This window comes from Pimephales promelas, chromosome 16, assembly GCF_988280905.1.
Source record: "Pimephales promelas chromosome 16, fPimPro1.hap1.1, whole genome shotgun sequence".
Lineage (NCBI taxonomy): Eukaryota > Metazoa > Chordata > Actinopteri > Cypriniformes > Leuciscidae > Pimephales > Pimephales promelas.
The window spans coordinates 4,946,695-4,962,972 of NC_142784.1; the positions used below are offsets into that span (position 1 = coordinate 4,946,695).

General features: G+C 47.5%; 1 protein-coding gene and 34 non-coding genes across 35 annotated transcripts in view; 9 read left to right on the forward strand and 26 right to left on the reverse strand.

The window, feature by feature from the left end:
• Window positions 1-16,278, forward strand: part of LOC148971945 (uncharacterized) — a 443,851-nt gene that overhangs the window by 341,559 nt on the left and 86,014 nt on the right. The window lies entirely within an intron of this gene.
• trnap-agg (transfer RNA proline (anticodon AGG)) lies at window positions 140-211 on the reverse strand. Its single transcript has one exon. It is a non-coding gene; the product is annotated as a tRNA-Pro (tRNA).
• trnap-cgg (transfer RNA proline (anticodon CGG)) lies at window positions 549-620 on the reverse strand. The gene has a single exon. It is a non-coding gene; the product is annotated as a tRNA-Pro (tRNA).
• trnap-ugg (transfer RNA proline (anticodon UGG)) lies at window positions 1,309-1,380 on the reverse strand. The gene has a single exon. It is a non-coding gene; the product is annotated as a tRNA-Pro (tRNA).
• trnar-ccg (transfer RNA arginine (anticodon CCG)) lies at window positions 1,507-1,579 on the forward strand. Its single transcript has one exon. It is a non-coding gene; the product is annotated as a tRNA-Arg (tRNA).
• Window positions 2,016-2,087, reverse strand: trnap-agg (transfer RNA proline (anticodon AGG)). The gene has a single exon. It is a non-coding gene; the product is annotated as a tRNA-Pro (tRNA).
• On the reverse strand, window positions 2,425-2,496 carry trnap-cgg (transfer RNA proline (anticodon CGG)). Its single transcript has one exon. It is a non-coding gene; the product is annotated as a tRNA-Pro (tRNA).
• On the reverse strand, window positions 3,185-3,256 carry trnap-ugg (transfer RNA proline (anticodon UGG)). Its single transcript has one exon. It is a non-coding gene; the product is annotated as a tRNA-Pro (tRNA).
• Window positions 3,383-3,455, forward strand: trnar-ccg (transfer RNA arginine (anticodon CCG)). Its single transcript has one exon. It is a non-coding gene; the product is annotated as a tRNA-Arg (tRNA).
• On the reverse strand, window positions 3,892-3,963 carry trnap-agg (transfer RNA proline (anticodon AGG)). The gene has a single exon. It is a non-coding gene; the product is annotated as a tRNA-Pro (tRNA).
• trnap-cgg (transfer RNA proline (anticodon CGG)) lies at window positions 4,301-4,372 on the reverse strand. Its single transcript has one exon. It is a non-coding gene; the product is annotated as a tRNA-Pro (tRNA).
• On the reverse strand, window positions 5,061-5,132 carry trnap-ugg (transfer RNA proline (anticodon UGG)). Its single transcript has one exon. It is a non-coding gene; the product is annotated as a tRNA-Pro (tRNA).
• trnar-ccg (transfer RNA arginine (anticodon CCG)) lies at window positions 5,259-5,331 on the forward strand. The gene has a single exon. It is a non-coding gene; the product is annotated as a tRNA-Arg (tRNA).
• On the reverse strand, window positions 5,765-5,836 carry trnap-agg (transfer RNA proline (anticodon AGG)). Its single transcript has one exon. It is a non-coding gene; the product is annotated as a tRNA-Pro (tRNA).
• trnap-cgg (transfer RNA proline (anticodon CGG)) lies at window positions 6,174-6,245 on the reverse strand. The gene has a single exon. It is a non-coding gene; the product is annotated as a tRNA-Pro (tRNA).
• trnap-ugg (transfer RNA proline (anticodon UGG)) lies at window positions 6,934-7,005 on the reverse strand. The gene has a single exon. It is a non-coding gene; the product is annotated as a tRNA-Pro (tRNA).
• trnar-ccg (transfer RNA arginine (anticodon CCG)) lies at window positions 7,132-7,204 on the forward strand. The gene has a single exon. It is a non-coding gene; the product is annotated as a tRNA-Arg (tRNA).
• On the reverse strand, window positions 7,641-7,712 carry trnap-agg (transfer RNA proline (anticodon AGG)). Its single transcript has one exon. It is a non-coding gene; the product is annotated as a tRNA-Pro (tRNA).
• trnap-cgg (transfer RNA proline (anticodon CGG)) lies at window positions 8,050-8,121 on the reverse strand. The gene has a single exon. It is a non-coding gene; the product is annotated as a tRNA-Pro (tRNA).
• Window positions 8,810-8,881, reverse strand: trnap-ugg (transfer RNA proline (anticodon UGG)). Its single transcript has one exon. It is a non-coding gene; the product is annotated as a tRNA-Pro (tRNA).
• On the forward strand, window positions 9,008-9,080 carry trnar-ccg (transfer RNA arginine (anticodon CCG)). The gene has a single exon. It is a non-coding gene; the product is annotated as a tRNA-Arg (tRNA).
• trnap-agg (transfer RNA proline (anticodon AGG)) lies at window positions 9,517-9,588 on the reverse strand. Its single transcript has one exon. It is a non-coding gene; the product is annotated as a tRNA-Pro (tRNA).
• trnap-cgg (transfer RNA proline (anticodon CGG)) lies at window positions 9,926-9,997 on the reverse strand. Its single transcript has one exon. It is a non-coding gene; the product is annotated as a tRNA-Pro (tRNA).
• On the reverse strand, window positions 10,686-10,757 carry trnap-ugg (transfer RNA proline (anticodon UGG)). Its single transcript has one exon. It is a non-coding gene; the product is annotated as a tRNA-Pro (tRNA).
• On the forward strand, window positions 10,884-10,956 carry trnar-ccg (transfer RNA arginine (anticodon CCG)). Its single transcript has one exon. It is a non-coding gene; the product is annotated as a tRNA-Arg (tRNA).
• On the reverse strand, window positions 11,393-11,464 carry trnap-agg (transfer RNA proline (anticodon AGG)). The gene has a single exon. It is a non-coding gene; the product is annotated as a tRNA-Pro (tRNA).
• trnap-cgg (transfer RNA proline (anticodon CGG)) lies at window positions 11,802-11,873 on the reverse strand. The gene has a single exon. It is a non-coding gene; the product is annotated as a tRNA-Pro (tRNA).
• trnap-ugg (transfer RNA proline (anticodon UGG)) lies at window positions 12,562-12,633 on the reverse strand. The gene has a single exon. It is a non-coding gene; the product is annotated as a tRNA-Pro (tRNA).
• Window positions 12,760-12,832, forward strand: trnar-ccg (transfer RNA arginine (anticodon CCG)). Its single transcript has one exon. It is a non-coding gene; the product is annotated as a tRNA-Arg (tRNA).
• Window positions 13,266-13,337, reverse strand: trnap-agg (transfer RNA proline (anticodon AGG)). The gene has a single exon. It is a non-coding gene; the product is annotated as a tRNA-Pro (tRNA).
• On the reverse strand, window positions 13,675-13,746 carry trnap-cgg (transfer RNA proline (anticodon CGG)). Its single transcript has one exon. It is a non-coding gene; the product is annotated as a tRNA-Pro (tRNA).
• On the reverse strand, window positions 14,435-14,506 carry trnap-ugg (transfer RNA proline (anticodon UGG)). Its single transcript has one exon. It is a non-coding gene; the product is annotated as a tRNA-Pro (tRNA).
• On the forward strand, window positions 14,633-14,705 carry trnar-ccg (transfer RNA arginine (anticodon CCG)). Its single transcript has one exon. It is a non-coding gene; the product is annotated as a tRNA-Arg (tRNA).
• trnap-agg (transfer RNA proline (anticodon AGG)) lies at window positions 15,142-15,213 on the reverse strand. Its single transcript has one exon. It is a non-coding gene; the product is annotated as a tRNA-Pro (tRNA).
• trnap-cgg (transfer RNA proline (anticodon CGG)) lies at window positions 15,551-15,622 on the reverse strand. Its single transcript has one exon. It is a non-coding gene; the product is annotated as a tRNA-Pro (tRNA).

Sequence of the window (16,278 nt, forward strand, 5' to 3'; positions counted from 1 at the left end):
ACACTTTAATTTGGCCGATGCATGTGACGTCAAGTACTATGTGGCTTGCAATAAATGGCAAGATATGAAGTGGCTGATAGAGAAAAGCAGCAACAGCAAACAGACTCAGAGAATCCTTGAACTCACACTAAAGGTGAGAGGGCTCGTCCGGGATTTGAACCCGGGACCTCTCGCACCCTAAGCGAGAATCATACCCCTAGACCAACGAGCCTGACGGATCAGGCCTCGGACTATTTTTTTCCAGAGTGGTTTACAAGTTCTAGTTCTATTATTTTTGTAATATTTTACCCTTTTCTCTAGTTTTAGGCCTAATAACATCTGGCAAAGGCACTACCGATGAAAACTAACCTTGGGACTAATTTGGGTCCATCTGCATTCATGAATGTTGACTAATGTACACTGTCACTTTTCTAAATAAAGAAATTCTGGGCTGAGTTATAGTACAGATGAACACAAGCAGCAGCAAGGATTTCAAGACCACAACAGTTTTGAGTTCAGCTCAGTGCTGCAACGAAATGAGCCAAATGGCTGCTTGTTCTGAAACTGCTGGGCTCGTCCGGGATTTGAACCCGGGACGTCTCGCACCCGAAGCGAGAAACATACCCCTAGACCAACGAGCCTGATTAATGAGCGTTTGGGCTACTTGCACACACTTGTACAGTCACTGAACGCTGGCCTTTAACAGAATGGGCAGGCACTAGTTTTAATACAAAACGTTTGTCGTTAGGGAGCCGTACTCCCTGGCAGGCAGCGATTGTGAGGACGTTCTGTGAAGGAAATAAACACTTGTCACCTGGCTGACTTTTGGCTAAATTGGAGTACAGATGAAGACAAGCAGCCTTAAGGATTTCAAAAGCACAGAAGTTTTGATTTAGGTTCAGTGCTCCAAAGGAGGGAGCCAACAGGCTGCTCCTGCGGAGACTGCTGGCCTCATCCGTGATTTGAACCCTGGACCTCTCGCACCCACAGCGAGAATCATATACCCCTAGACCAACGAGCCTGGCTGATGAAGGGAAGGGCTACTTGCATACACTTGTAAAGTCACCAAACGCCGGCCTCCAACAGAATGGGCGGGAACTGGTTTTAATAGAAAGCGTTTGTGGTTAGGAAGCCGCACTCCCTGGCAGGCAACTATTCAGAGTACGTTCTGTGTAAGGAAATATCCGCTTCTCGTCCGGCTGAATCTTGGCTCTGTAGTAGTACAGGTGAACTCAAGAAGCAGTAAGGATTTTAAAACCACGACAGTTTTGAGTTTGGCTCAGTGCTGCAAAAGGTCAGAGCCAACTAGCTGCTTGTTCCAAAGCCGCTGGGCTCGTCCGGGATTTGAACCCGGGACCTCTCGCACCCAAAGCGAGAATCATACCCCTAGACCAACGAGCCTCGCCGAAAGCAAGTCTTTCGGGAGGGCGCCACAAATTCATTGAAGTTCACCTCAAAGACGGAACCCGACCTGAAAGAAACCACTTGAAGTCATTTTACAGATCAAACGCGAAGCTTGGCAGACAAGGCCCAGTGGCCTAATGGATAAGGCATCAGCCTCCGGAGCTGGAGATTGTGGGTTCAAGTCCCACCTGGGTCGAATTAATGGGCTACATTTAAGATTGCCGTTCGACAAATTCAAGGATGGTTTGTTAAAAGCAAGCCTATAGCCATGATGACAGCAAGATCTGAATTAGCGTAGAACCAGACAAACTTCTGATAGCTGTGTTGGGTTTTTGTGTGCGTCACTCTGTTCTGATCTGTCCTGCCCGTGCCGGATCTGCCCTACCAGAGCAACAAGTATACCTGTGCTCAGCGTTTCTGCCAAAGAGCGGTAATTCAATTAAGAGCGATATAAAATAGTTTGTATCCCACTACGACAGCTACAGGCCTGCAAACACTTTAATTTGGCCGATGCATGTGACGTCAAGTACTATGTGGCTTGCAATAAATGGCAAGATATGAAGTGGCTGATAGAGAAAAGCAGCAACAGCAAACAGACTCAGAGAATCCTTGAACTCACACTAAAGGTGAGAGGGCTCGTCCGGGATTTGAACCCGGGACCTCTCGCACCCTAAGCGAGAATCATACCCCTAGACCAACGAGCCTGACGGATCAGGCCTCGGACTATTTTTTTCCAGAGTGGTTTACAAGTTCTAGTTCTATTATTTTTGTAATATTTTACCCTTTTCTCTAGTTTTAGGCCTAATAACATCTGGCAAAGGCACTACCGATGAAAACTAACCTTGGGACTAATTTGGGTCCATCTGCATTCATGAATGTTGACTAATGTACACTGTCACTTTTCTAAATAAAGAAATTCTGGGCTGAGTTATAGTACAGATGAACACAAGCAGCAGCAAGGATTTCAAGACCACAACAGTTTTGAGTTCAGCTCAGTGCTGCAACGAAATGAGCCAAATGGCTGCTTGTTCTGAAACTGCTGGGCTCGTCCGGGATTTGAACCCGGGACGTCTCGCACCCGAAGCGAGAAACATACCCCTAGACCAACGAGCCTGATTAATGAGCGTTTGGGCTACTTGCACACACTTGTACAGTCACTGAACGCTGGCCTTTAACAGAATGGGCAGGCACTAGTTTTAATACAAAACGTTTGTCGTTAGGGAGCCGTACTCCCTGGCAGGCAGCGATTGTGAGGACGTTCTGTGAAGGAAATAAACACTTGTCACCTGGCTGACTTTTGGCTAAATTGGAGTACAGATGAAGACAAGCAGCCTTAAGGATTTCAAAAGCACAGAAGTTTTGATTTAGGTTCAGTGCTCCAAAGGAGGGAGCCAACAGGCTGCTCCTGCGGAGACTGCTGGCCTCATCCGTGATTTGAACCCTGGACCTCTCGCACCCACAGCGAGAATCATATACCCCTAGACCAACGAGCCTGGCTGATGAAGGGAAGGGCTACTTGCATACACTTGTAAAGTCACCAAACGCCGGCCTCCAACAGAATGGGCGGGAACTGGTTTTAATAGAAAGCGTTTGTGGTTAGGAAGCCGCACTCCCTGGCAGGCAACTATTCAGAGTACGTTCTGTGTAAGGAAATATCCGCTTCTCGTCCGGCTGAATCTTGGCTCTGTAGTAGTACAGGTGAACTCAAGAAGCAGTAAGGATTTTAAAACCACGACAGTTTTGAGTTTGGCTCAGTGCTGCAAAAGGTCAGAGCCAACTAGCTGCTTGTTCCAAAGCCGCTGGGCTCGTCCGGGATTTGAACCCGGGACCTCTCGCACCCAAAGCGAGAATCATACCCCTAGACCAACGAGCCTCGCCGAAAGCAAGTCTTTCGGGAGGGCGCCACAAATTCATTGAAGTTCACCTCAAAGACGGAACCCGACCTGAAAGAAACCACTTGAAGTCATTTTACAGATCAAACGCGAAGCTTGGCAGACAAGGCCCAGTGGCCTAATGGATAAGGCATCAGCCTCCGGAGCTGGAGATTGTGGGTTCAAGTCCCACCTGGGTCGAATTAATGGGCTACATTTAAGATTGCCGTTCGACAAATTCAAGGATGGTTTGTTAAAAGCAAGCCTATAGCCATGATGACAGCAAGATCTGAATTAGCGTAGAACCAGACAAACTTCTGATAGCTGTGTTGGGTTTTTGTGTGCGTCACTCTGTTCTGATCTGTCCTGCCCGTGCCGGATCTGCCCTACCAGAGCAACAAGTATACCTGTGCTCAGCGTTTCTGCCAAAGAGCGGTAATTCAATTAAGAGCGATATAAAATAGTTTGTATCCCACTACGACAGCTACAGGCCTGCAAACACTTTAATTTGGCCGATGCATGTGACGTCAAGTACTATGTGGCTTGCAATAAATGGCAAGATATGAAGTGGCTGATAGAGAAAAGCAGCAACAGCAAACAGACTCAGAGAATCCTTGAACTCACACTAAAGGTGAGAGGGCTCGTCCGGGATTTGAACCCGGGACCTCTCGCACCCTAAGCGAGAATCATACCCCTAGACCAACGAGCCTGACGGATCAGGCCTCGGACTATTTTTTTCCAGAGTGGTTTACAAGTTCTAGTTCTATTATTTTTGTAATATTTTACCCTTTTCTCTAGTTTTAGGCCTAATAACATCTGGCAAAGGCACTACCGATGAAAACTAACCTTGGGACTAATTTGGGTCCATCTGCATTCATGAATGTTGACTAATGTACACTGTCACTTTTCTAAATAAAGAAATTCTGGGCTGAGTTATAGTACAGATGAACACAAGCAGCAGCAAGGATTTCAAGACCACAACAGTTTTGAGTTCAGCTCAGTGCTGCAACGAAATGAGCCAAATGGCTGCTTGTTCTGAAACTGCTGGGCTCGTCCGGGATTTGAACCCGGGACGTCTCGCACCCGAAGCGAGAAACATACCCCTAGACCAACGAGCCTGATTAATGAGCGTTTGGGCTACTTGCACACACTTGTACAGTCACTGAACGCTGGCCTTTAACAGAATGGGCAGGCACTAGTTTTAATACAAAACGTTTGTCGTTAGGGAGCCGTACTCCCTGGCAGGCAGCGATTGTGAGGACGTTCTGTGAAGGAAATAAACACTTGTCACCTGGCTGACTTTTGGCTAAATTGGAGTACAGATGAAGACAAGCAGCCTTAAGGATTTCAAAAGCACAGAAGTTTTGATTTAGGTTCAGTGCTCCAAAGGAGGGAGCCAACAGGCTGCTCCTGCGGAGACTGCTGGCCTCATCCGTGATTTGAACCCTGGACCTCTCGCACCCACAGCGAGAATCATATACCCCTAGACCAACGAGCCTGGCTGATGAAGGGAAGGGCTACTTGCATACACTTGTAAAGTCACCAAACGCCGGCCTCCAACAGAATGGGCGGGAACTGGTTTTAATAGAAAGCGTTTGTGGTTAGGAAGCCGCACTCCCTGGCAGGCAACTATTCAGAGTACGTTCTGTGTAAGGAAATATCCGCTTCTCGTCCGGCTGAATCTTGGCTCTGTAGTAGTACAGGTGAACTCAAGAAGCAGTAAGGATTTTAAAACCACGACAGTTTTGAGTTTGGCTCAGTGCTGCAAAAGGTCAGAGCCAACTAGCTGCTTGTTCCAAAGCCGCTGGGCTCGTCCGGGATTTGAACCCGGGACCTCTCGCACCCAAAGCGAGAATCATACCCCTAGACCGACGAGCCTCGCCGAAAGCAAGTCTTTCGGGAGGGCGCCACAAATTCATTGAAGTTCACCTCAAAGACGGAACCCGACCTGAAAGAAACCACTTGAAGTCATTTTACAGATCAAACGCGAAGCTTGGCAGACAAGGCCCAGTGGCCTAATGGATAAGGCATCAGCCTCCGGAGCTGGAGATTGTGGGTTCAAGTCCCACCTGGGTCGAATTAATGGGCTACATTTAAGATTGCCGTTCGACAAATTCAAGGATGGTTTGTTAAAAGCAAGCCTATAGCCATGATGACAGCAAGATCTGAATTAGCGTAGAACCAGACAAACTTCTGATAGCTGTGTTGGGTTTTTGTGTGCGTCACTCTGTTCTGATCTGTCCTGCCCGTGCATCTGCCCTACCAGAGCAACAAGTATACCTGTGCTCAGCGTTTCTGCCAAAGAGCGGTAATTCAATTAAGAGCGATATAAAATAGTTTGTATCCCACTACGACAGCTACAGGCCTGCAAACACTTTAATTTGGCAGATGCATGTGACGTCAAGTACTATGTGGCTTGCAATAAATGGCAAGATATGAAGTGGCTGATAGAGAAAAGCAGCAACAGCAAACAGACTCAGAGAATCCTTGAACTCACACTAAAGGTGAGAGGGCTCGTCCGGGATTTGAACCCGGGACCTCTCGCACCCTAAGCGAGAATCATACCCCTAGACCAACGAGCCTGACGGATCAGGCCTCGGACTATTTTTTTCCAGAGTGGTTTACAAGTTCTAGTTCTATTATTTTTGTAATATTTTACCCTTTTCTCTAGTTTTAGGCCTAATAACATCTGGAAAAGGCACTACCGATGAAAACTAACCTTGGGACTAATTTGGGTCCATCTGCATTCATGAATGTTGACTAATGTACACTGTCACTTTTCTAAATAAAGAAATTCTGGGCTGAGTTATAGTACAGATGAACACAAGCAGCAGCAAGGATTTCAAGACCACAACAGTTTTGAGTTCAGCTCAGTGCTGCAACGAAATGAGCCAAATGGCTGCTTGTTCTGAAACTGCTGGGCTCGTCCGGGATTTGAACCCGGGACGTCTCGCACCCGAAGCGAGAAACATACCCCTAGACCAACGAGCCTGATTAATGAGCGTTTGGGCTACTTGCACACACTTGTACGGTCACTGAACGCTGGCCTTTAACAGAATGGGCAGGCACTAGTTTTAATACAAAACGTTTGTCGTTAGGGAGCCGTACTCCCTGGCAGGCAGCGATTGTGAGGACGTTCTGTGAAGGAAATAAACACTTGTCACCTGGCTGACTTTTGGCTAAATTGGAGTACAGATGAAGACAAGCAGCCTTAAGGATTTCAAAAGCACAGAAGTTTTGATTTAGGTTCAGTGCTCCAAAGGAGGGAGCCAACAGGCTGCTCCTGCGGAGACTGCTGGCCTCATCCGTGATTTGAACCCTGGACCTCTCGCACCCACAGCGAGAATCATATACCCCTAGACCAACGAGCCTGGCTGATGAAGGGAAGGGCTACTTGCATACACTTGTAAAGTCACCAAACGCCGGCCTCCAACAGAATGGGCGGGAACTGGTTTTAATAGAAAGCGTTTGTGGTTAGGAAGCCGCACTCCCTGGCAGGCAACTATTCAGAGTACGTTCTGTGTAAGGAAATATCCGCTTCTCGTCCGGCTGAATCTTGGCTCTGTAGTAGTACAGGTGAACTCAAGAAGCAGTAAGGATTTTAAAACCACGACAGTTTTGAGTTTGGCTCAGTGCTGCAAAAGGTCAGAGCCAACTAGCTGCTTGTTCCAAAGCCGCTGGGCTCGTCCGGGATTTGAACCCGGGACCTCTCGCACCCAAAGCGAGAATCATACCCCTAGACCAACGAGCCTCGCCGAAAGCAAGTCTTTCGGGAGGGCGCCACAAATTCATTGAAGTTCACCTCAAAGACGGAACCCGACCTGAAAGAAACCACTTGAAGTCATTTTACAGATCAAACGCGAAGCTTGGCAGACAAGGCCCAGTGGCCTAATGGATAAGGCATCAGCCTCCGGAGCTGGAGATTGTGGGTTCAAGTCCCACCTGGGTCGAATTAATGGGCTACATTTAAGATTGCCGTTCGACAAATTCAAGGATGGTTTGTTAAAAGCAAGCCTATAGCCATGATGACAGCAAGATCTGAATTAGCGTAGAACCAGACAAACTTCTGATAGCTGTGTTGGGTTTTTGTGTGCGTCACTCTGTTCTGATCTGTCCTGCCCGTGCAGGATCTGCCCTACCAGAGCAACAAGTATACCTGTGCTCAGCGTTTCTGCCAAAGAGCGGTAATTCAATTAAGAGCGATATAAAATAGTTTGTATCCCACTACGACAGCTACAGGCCTGCAAACACTTTAATTTGGCCGATGCATGTGACGTCAAGTACTATGTGGCTTGCAATAAATGGCAAGATATGAAGTGGCTGATAGAGAAAAGCAGCAACAGCAAACAGACTCAGAGAATCCTTGAACTCACACTAAAGGTGAGAGGGCTCGTCCGGGATTTGAACCCGGGACCTCTCGCACCCTAAGCGAGAATCATACCCCTAGACCAACGAGCCTGACGGATCAGGCCTCGGACTATTTTTTTCCAGAGTGGTTTACAAGTTCTAGTTCTATTATTTTTGTAATATTTTACCCTTTTCTCTAGTTTTAGGCCTAATAACATCTGGCAAAGGCACTACCGATGAAAACTAACCTTGGGACTAATTTGGGTCCATCTGCATTCATGAATGTTGACTAATGTACACTGTCACTTTTCTAAATAAAGAAATTCTGGGCTGAGTTATAGCACAGATGAACACAAGCAGCAGCAAGGATTTCAAGACCACAACAGTTTTGAGTTCAGCTCAGTGCTGCAACGAAATGAGCCAAATGGCTGCTTGTTCTGAAACTGCTGGGCTCGTCCGGGATTTGAACCCGGGACGTCTCGCACCCGAAGCGAGAAACATACCCCTAGACCAACGAGCCTGATTAATGAGCGTTTGGGCTACTTGCACACACTTGTACAGTCACTGAACGCTGGCCTTTAACAGAATGGGCAGGCACTAGTTTTAATACAAAACGTTTGTCGTTAGGGAGCCGTACTCCCTGGCAGGCAGCGATTGTGAGGACGTTCTGTGAAGGAAATAAACACTTGTCACCTGGCTGACTTTTGGCTAAATTGGAGTACAGATGAAGACAAGCAGCCTTAAGGATTTCAAAAGCACAGAAGTTTTGATTTAGGTTCAGTGCTCCAAAGGAGGGAGCCAACAGGCTGCTCCTGCGGAGACTGCTGGCCTCATCCGTGATTTGAACCCTGGACCTCTCGCACCCACAGCGAGAATCATATACCCCTAGACCAACGAGCCTGGCTGATGAAGGGAAGGGCTACTTGCATACACTTGTAAAGTCACCAAACGCCGGCCTCCAACAGAATGGGCGGGAACTGGTTTTAATAGAAAGCGTTTGTGGTTAGGAAGCCGCACTCCCTGGCAGGCAACTATTCAGAGTACGTTCTGTGTAAGGAAATATCCGCTTCTCGTCCGGCTGAATCTTGGCTCTGTAGTAGTACAGGTGAACTCAAGAAGCAGTAAGGATTTTAAAACCACGACAGTTTTGAGTTTGGCTCAGTGCTGCAAAAGGTCAGAGCCAACTAGCTGCTTGTTCCAAAGCCGCTGGGCTCGTCCGGGATTTGAACCCGGGACCTCTCGCACCCAAAGCGAGAATCATACCCCTAGACCAACGAGCCTCGCCGAAAGCAAGTCTTTCGGGAGGGCGCCACAAATTCATTGAAGTTCACCTCAAAGACGGAACCCGACCTGAAAGAAACCACTTGAAGTCATTTTACAGATCAAACGCGAAGCTTGGCAGACAAGGCCCAGTGGCCTAATGGATAAGGCATCAGCCTCCGGAGCTGGAGATTGTGGGTTCAAGTCCCACCTGGGTCGAATTAATGGGCTACATTTAAGATTGCCGTTCGACAAATTCAAGGATGGTTTGTTAAAAGCAAGCCTATAGCCATGATGACAGCAAGATCTGAATTAGCGTAGAACCAGACAAACTTCTGATAGCTGTGTTGGGTTTTTGTGTGCGTCACTCTGTTCTGATCTGTCCTGCCCGTGCCGGATCTGCCCTACCAGAGCAACAAGTATACCTGTGCTCAGCGTTTCTGCCAAAGAGCGGTAATTCAATTAAGAGCGATATAAAATAGTTTGTATCCCACTACGACAGCTACAGGCCTGCAAACACTTTAATTTGGCCGATGCATGTGACGTCAAGTACTATGTGGCTTGCAATAAATGGCAAGATATGAAGTGGCTGATAGAGAAAAGCAGCAACAGCAAACAGACTCAGAGAATCCTTGAACTCACACTAAAGGTGAGAGGGCTCGTCCGGGATTTGAACCCGGGACCTCTCGCACCCTAAGCGAGAATCATACCCCTAGACCAACGAGCCTGACGGATCAGGCCTCGGACTATTTTTTTCCAGAGTGGTTTACAAGTTCTAGTTCTATTATTTTTGTAATATTTTACCCTTTTCTCTAGTTTTAGGCCTAATAACATCTGGCAAAGGCACTACCGATGAAAACTAACCTTGGGACTAATTTGGGTCCATCTGCATTCATGAATGTTGACTAATGTACACTGTCACTTTTCTAAATAAAGAAATTCTGGGCTGAGTTATAGTACAGATGAACACAAGCAGCAGCAAGGATTTCAAGACCACAACAGTTTTGAGTTCAGCTCAGTGCTGCAACGAAATGAGCCAAATGGCTGCTTGTTCTGAAACTGCTGGGCTCGTCCGGGATTTGAACCCGGGACGTCTCGCACCCGAAGCGAGAAACATACCCCTAGACCAACGAGCCTGATTAATGAGCGTTTGGGCTACTTGCACACACTTGTACAGTCACTGAACGCTGGCCTTTAACAGAATGGGCAGGCACTAGTTTTAATACAAAACGTTTGTCGTTAGGGAGCCGTACTCCCTGGCAGGCAGCGATTGTGAGGACGTTCTGTGAAGGAAATAAACACTTGTCACCTGGCTGACTTTTGGCTAAATTGGAGTACAGATGAAGACAAGCAGCCTTAAGGATTTCAAAAGCACAGAAGTTTTGATTTAGGTTCAGTGCTCCAAAGGAGGGAGCCAACAGGCTGCTCCTGCGGAGACTGCTGGCCTCATCCGTGATTTGAACCCTGGACCTCTCGCACCCACAGCGAGAATCATATACCCCTAGACCAACGAGCCTGGCTGATGAAGGGAAGGGCTACTTGCATACACTTGTAAAGTCACCAAACGCCGGCCTCCAACAGAATGGGCGGGAACTGGTTTTAATAGAAAGCGTTTGTGGTTAGGAAGCCGCACTCCCTGGCAGGCAACTATTCAGAGTACGTTCTGTGTAAGGAAATATCCGCTTCTCGTCCGGCTGAATCTTGGCTCTGTAGTAGTACAGGTGAACTCAAGAAGCAGTAAGGATTTTAAAACCACGACAGTTTTGAGTTTGGCTCAGTGCTGCAAAAGGTCAGAGCCAACTAGCTGCTTGTTCCAAAGCCGCTGGGCTCGTCCGGGATTTGAACCCGGGACCTCTCGCACCCAAAGCGAGAATCATACCCCTAGACCAACGAGCCTCGCCGAAAGCAAGTCTTTCGGGAGGGCGCCACAAATTCATTGAAGTTCACCTCAAAGACGGAACCCGACCTGAAAGAAACCACTTGAAGTCATTTTACAGATCAAACGCGAAGCTTGGCAGACAAGGCCCAGTGGCCTAATGGATAAGGCATCAGCCTCCGGAGCTGGAGATTGTGGGTTCAAGTCCCACCTGGGTCGAATTAATGGGCTACATTTAAGATTGCCGTTCGACAAATTCAAGGATGGTTTGTTAAAAGCAAGCCTATAGCCATGATGACAGCAAGATCTGAATTAGCGTAGAACCAGACAAACTTCTGATAGCTGTGTTGGGTTTTTGTGTGCGTCACTCTGTTCTGATCTGTCCTGCCCGTGCCGGATCTGCCCTACCAGAGCAACAAGTATACCTGTGCTCAGCGTTTCTGCCAAAGAGCGGTAATTCAATTAAGAGCGATATAAAATAGTTTGTATCCCACTACGACAGCTACAGGCCTGCAAACACTTTAATTTGGCCGATGCATGTGACGTCAAGTACTATGTGGCTTGCAATAAATGGCAAGATATGAAGTGGCTGATAGAGAAAAGCAGCAACAGCAAACAGACTCAGAGAATCCTTGAACTCACACTAAAGGTGAGAGGGCTCGTCCGGGATTTGAACCCGGGACCTCTCGCACCCTAAGCGAGAATCATACCCCTAGACCAACGAGCCTGACGGATCAGGCCTCGGACTATTTTTTTCCAGAGTGGTTTACAAGTTCTAGTTCTATTATTTTTGTAATATTTTACCCTTTTCTCTAGTTTTAGGCCTAATAACATCTGGCAAAGGCACTACCGATGAAAACTAACCTTGGGACTAATTTGGGTCCATCTGCATTCATGAATGTTGACTAATGTACACTGTCACTTTTCTAAATAAAGAAATTCTGGGCTGAGTTATAGTACAGATGAACACAAGCAGCAGCAAGGATTTCAAGACCACAACAGTTTTGAGTTCAGCTCAGTGCTGCAACGAAATGAGCCAAATGGCTGCTTGTTCTGAAACTGCTGGGCTCGTCCGGGATTTGAACCCGGGACGTCTCGCACCCGAAGCGAGAAACATACCCCTAGACCAACGAGCCTGATTAATGAGCGTTTGGGCTACTTGCACACACTTGTACAGTCACTGAACGCTGGCCTTTAACAGAATGGGCAGGCACTAGTTTTAATACAAAACGTTTGTCGTTAGGGAGCCGTACTCCCTGGCAGGCAGCGATTGTGAGGACGTTCTGTGAAGGAAATAAACACTTGTCACCTGGCTGACTTTTGGCTAAATTGGAGTACAGATGAAGACAAGCAGCCTTAAGGATTTCAAAAGCACAGAAGTTTTGATTTAGGTTCAGTGCTCCAAAGGAGGGAGCCAACAGGCTGCTCCTGCGGAGACTGCTGGCCTCATCCGTGATTTGAACCCTGGACCTCTCGCACCCACAGCGAGAATCATATACCCCTAGACCAACGAGCCTGGCTGATGAAGGGAAGGGCTACTTGCATACACTTGTAAAGTCACCAAACGCCGGCCTCCAACAGAATGGGCGGGAACTGGTTTTAATAGAAAGCGTTTGTGGTTAGGAAGCCGCACTCCCTGGCAGGCAACTATTCAGAGTACGTTCTGTGTAAGGAAATATCCGCTTCTCGTCCGGCTGAATCTTGGCTCTGTAGTAGTACAGGTGAACTCAAGAAGCAGTAAGGATTTTAAAACCACGACAGTTTTGAGTTTGGCTCAGTGCTGCAAAAGGTCAGAGCCAACTAGCTGCTTGTTCCAAAGCCGCTGGGCTCGTCCGGGATTTGAACCCGGGACCTCTCGCACCCAAAGCGAGAATCATACCCCTAGACCGACGAGCCTCGCCGAAAGCAAGTCTTTCGGGAGGGCGCCACAAATTCATTGAAGTTCACCTCAAAGACGGAACCCGACCTGAAAGAAACCACTTGAAGTCATTTTACAGATCAAACGCGAAGCTTGGCAGACAAGGCCCAGTGGCCTAATGGATAAGGCATCAGCCTCCGGAGCTGGAGATTGTGGGTTCAAGTCCCACCTGGGTCGAATTAATGGGCTACATTTAAGATTGCCGTTCGACAAATTCAAGGATGGTTTGTTAAAAGCAAGCCTATAGCCATGATGACAGCAAGATCTGAATTAGCGTAGAACCAGACAAACTTCTGATAGCTGTGTTGGGTTTTTGTGTGCGTCACTCTGTTCTGATCTGTCCTGCCCGTGCATCTGCCCTACCAGAGCAACAAGTATACCTGTGCTCAGCGTTTCTGCCAAAGAGCGGTAATTCAATTAAGAGCGATATAAAATAGTTTGTATCCCACTACGACAGCTACAGGCCTGCAAACACTTTAATTTGGCAGATGCATGTGACGTCAAGTACTATGTGGCTTGCAATAAATGGCAAGATATGAAGTGGCTGATAGAGAAAAGCAGCAACAGCAAACAGACTCAGAGAATCCTTGAACTCACACTAAAGGTGAGAGGGCTCGTCCGGGATTTGAACCCGGGACCTCTCGCACCCTAAGCGAGAATCATACCCCTAGACCAACGAGCCTGACGGATCAGGCCTCGGACTATTTTTTTCCAGAGTGGTTTACAAGTTCTAGTTCTATTATTTTTGTAATATTTTACCCTTTTCTCTAGTTTTAGGCCTAATAACATCTGGAAAAGGCACTACCGATGAAAACTAACCTTGGGACTAATTTGGGTCCATCTGCATTCATGAATGTTGACTAATGTACACTGTCACTTTTCTAAATAAAGAAATTCTGGGCTGAGTTATAGTACAGATGAACACAAGCAGCAGCAAGGATTTCAAGACCACAACAGTTTTGAGTTCAGCTCAGTGCTGCAACGAAATGAGCCAAATGGCTGCTTGTTCTGAAACTGCTGGGCTCGTCCGGGATTTGAACCCGGGACGTCTCGCACCCGAAGCGAGAAACATACCCCTAGACCAACGAGCCTGATTAATGAGCGTTTGGGCTACTTGCACACACTTGTACGGTCACTGAACGCTGGCCTTTAACAGAATGGGCAGGCACTAGTTTTAATACAAAACGTTTGTCGTTAGGGAGCCGTACTCCCTGGCAGGCAGCGATTGTGAGGACGTTCTGTGAAGGAAATAAACACTTGTCACCTGGCTGACTTTTGGCTAAATTGGAGTACAGATGAAGACAAGCAGCCTTAAGGATTTCAAAAGCACAGAAGTTTTGATTTAGGTTCAGTGCTCCAAAGGAGGGAGCCAACAGGCTGCTCCTGCGGAGACTGCTGGCCTCATCCGTGATTTGAACCCTGGACCTCTCGCACCCACAGCGAGAATCATATACCCCTAGACCAACGAGCCTGGCTGATGAAGGGAAGGGCTACTTGCATACACTTGTAAAGTCACCAAACGCCGGCCTCCAACAGAATGGGCGGGAACTGGTTTTAATAGAAAGCGTTTGTGGTTAGGAAGCCGCACTCCCTGGCAGGCAACTATTCAGAGTACGTTCTGTGTAAGGAAATATCCGCTTCTCGTCCGGCTGAATCTTGGCTCTGTAGTAGTACAGGTGAACTCAAGAAGCAGTAAGGATTTTAAAACCACGACAGTTTTGAGTTTGGCTCAGTGCTGCAAAAGGTCAGAGCCAACTAGCTGCTTGTTCCAAAGCCGCTGGGCTCGTCCGGGATTTGAACCCGGGACCTCTCGCACCCAAAGCGAGAATCATACCCCTAGACCAACGAGCCTCGCCGAAAGCAAGTCTTTCGGGAGGGCGCCACAAATTCATTGAAGTTCACCTCAAAGACGGAACCCGACCTGAAAGAAACCACTTGAAGTCATTTTACAGATCAAACGCGAAGCTTGGCAGACAAGGCCCAGTGGCCTAATGGATAAGGCATCAGCCTCCGGAGCTGGAGATTGTGGGTTCAAGTCCCACCTGGGTCGAATTAATGGGCTACATTTAAGATTGCCGTTCGACAAATTCAAGGATGGTTTGTTAAAAGCAAGCCTATAGCCATGATGACAGCAAGATCTGAATTAGCGTAGAACCAGACAAACTTCTGATAGCTGTGTTGGGTTTTTGTGTGCGTCACTCTGTTCTGATCTGTCCTGCCCGTGCAGGATCTGCCCTACCAGAGCAACAAGTATACCTGTGCTCAGCGTTTCTGCCAAAGAGCGGTAATTCAATTAAGAGCGATATAAAATAGTTTGTATCCCACTACGACAGCTACAGGCCTGCAAACACTTTAATTTGGCCGATGCATGTGACGTCAAGTACTATGTGGCTTGCAATAAATGGCAAGATATGAAGTGGCTGATAGAGAAAAGCAGCAACAGCAAACAGACTCAGAGAATCCTTGAACTCACACTAAAGGTGAGAGGGCTCGTCCGGGATTTGAACCCGGGACCTCTCGCACCCTAAGCGAGAATCATACCCCTAGACCAACGAGCCTGACGGATCAGGCCTCGGACTATTTTTTTCCAGAGTGGTTTACAAGTTCTAGTTCTATTATTTTTGTAATATTTTACCCTTTTCTCTAGTTTTAGGCCTAATAACATCTGGCAAAGGCACTACCGATGAAAACTAACCTTGGGACTAATTTGGGTCCATCTGCATTCATGAATGTTGACTAATGTACACTGTCACTTTTCTAAATAAAGAAATTCTGGGCTGAGTTATAGCACAGATGAACACAAGCAGCAGCAAGGATTTCAAGACCACAACAGTTTTGAGTTCAGCTCAGTGCTGCAACGAAATGAGCCAAATGGCTGCTTGTTCTGAAACTGCTGGGCTCGTCCGGGATTTGAACCCGGGACGTCTCGCACCCGAAGCGAGAAACATACCCCTAGACCAACGAGCCTGATTAATGAGCGTTTGGGCTACTTGCACACACTTGTACAGTCACTGAACGCTGGCCTTTAACAGAATGGGCAGGCACTAGTTTTAATACAAAACGTTTGTCGTTAGGGAGCCGTACTCCCTGGCAGGCAGCGATTGTGAGGACGTTCTGTGAAGGAAATAAACACTTGTCACCTGGCTGACTTTTGGCTAAATTGGAGTACAGATGAAGACAAGCAGCCTTAAGGATTTCAAAAGCACAGAAGTTTTGATTTAGGTTCAGTGCTCCAAAGGAGGGAGCCAACAGGCTGCTCCTGCGGAGACTGCTGGCCTCATCCGTGATTTGAACCCTGGACCTCTCGCACCCACAGCGAGAATCATATACCCCTAGACCAACGAGCCTGGCTGATGAAGGGAAGGGCTACTTGCATACACTTGTAAAGTCACCAAACGCCGGCCTCCAACAGAATGGGCGGGAACTGGTTTTAATAGAAAGCGTTTGTGGTTAGGAAGCCGCACTCCCTGGCAGGCAACTATTCAGAGTACGTTCTGTGTAAGGAAATATCCGCTTCTCGTCCGGCTGAATCTTGGCTCTGTAGTAGTACAGGTGAACTCAAGAAGCAGTAAGGATTTTAAAACCACGACAGTTTTGAGTTTGGCTCAGTGCTGCAAAAGGTC